This window comes from Schistocerca piceifrons, chromosome 3 (genome assembly GCF_021461385.2).
Source record: "Schistocerca piceifrons isolate TAMUIC-IGC-003096 chromosome 3, iqSchPice1.1, whole genome shotgun sequence".
In the NCBI taxonomy this organism is placed as follows: Eukaryota; Metazoa; Arthropoda; class Insecta; order Orthoptera; family Acrididae; genus Schistocerca; species Schistocerca piceifrons.
Window position 1 is genome coordinate 866,201,471 of NC_060140.1, and position 1,148 is coordinate 866,202,618.

A 1,148-nucleotide genomic window follows, 5' to 3' on the forward strand; every position below is an offset into this window, starting at 1 on the left:
TCGAGTCATTTCATCTCCATCAGAAAATCTACATCTTGAAAGCCTACAGTCAGCCTTTCGATGCACGCTGTAAGTTACCCATAAACGAGAATTCATTCTCTGTCCCTTGAAACTCACTTGGGCTGTTTCTCCTACTGGCATTATACAGACTCATCTGCAACTCCAAGGGATGTTACTCACAATGGGTCACGACAGCAGGTGAAGTTCTTGAATACCCAAAAACTTTTCTTCTAAATAATGCCTTCCCGTCGACTTTCAAAGAGCTATTCAAATACGGAAACAGCCTCATAAAAAAGAGGGAAGAAAACTTTGCCTTTTCTTCGCTGCTCATTAGTGCGACCAACAGTTCCACGTCTCACATGCCGAATCAGTTCCCAAAATTACATGTTTGTGTAAATATGTTTTCTGCGAGGATGTTTGCAAATAATTTTCCTCGCATATTTTTACGTGTTTGATCGGCTAACATCTTGAATATTTCCTCTTCTATATGCGATAGTGGTTGATTAGAGCCGCTGTATGCCTTTGTGTGTGTGTGTGTGTGTGTGTGTGTGTGTGTGTGTGTCTGTGTGTCCATGTGTCCATAATAAGCCCCGTTTTCCCTCCTAACATTCTGTTTCGTTGTTCTCAGCGTTTTCATAGTGTGGATCATGGGTCGGGAGACAGTGCAAAAAGTTACCACATGTTGCTCCGACGATTTCCCAAAGTGATTTCAACGCTGGTGGCGTCTCTGTGAGGCGCAATGATATTAGAATGACACGAGAGCCCGTTTTACAGTGCAGGTACTGTAGTGCAGTAACGAATCACAAGTCTTAGTACAGCTGTCTAACGAATCAAAGACTATCTTCTCTCTGCTGCTGCTCTGTAATGAATCAAGGACTATGTTTCGTCTGGTTGTTATGTGATCTGAGAAGAGAAAGTAGAAGAAACGAGAAAAGAGAATATCAGCACCCTGGAGGACACAACCGTCGACTATTCAACGAGGCTAATGAAGGTGTAGGAGGAACAACTCAAGTAAATTAATATTTTAACACAAGAGCCTTTAAAAACGAAGCCTAATCTGTGGGAATGGTTGGAGTGGGGATAACTGACGGGCAAGTGCATTTGAAGAAAATACTTCCTGCAATTCAACTTAGATTACAAATTTTTAT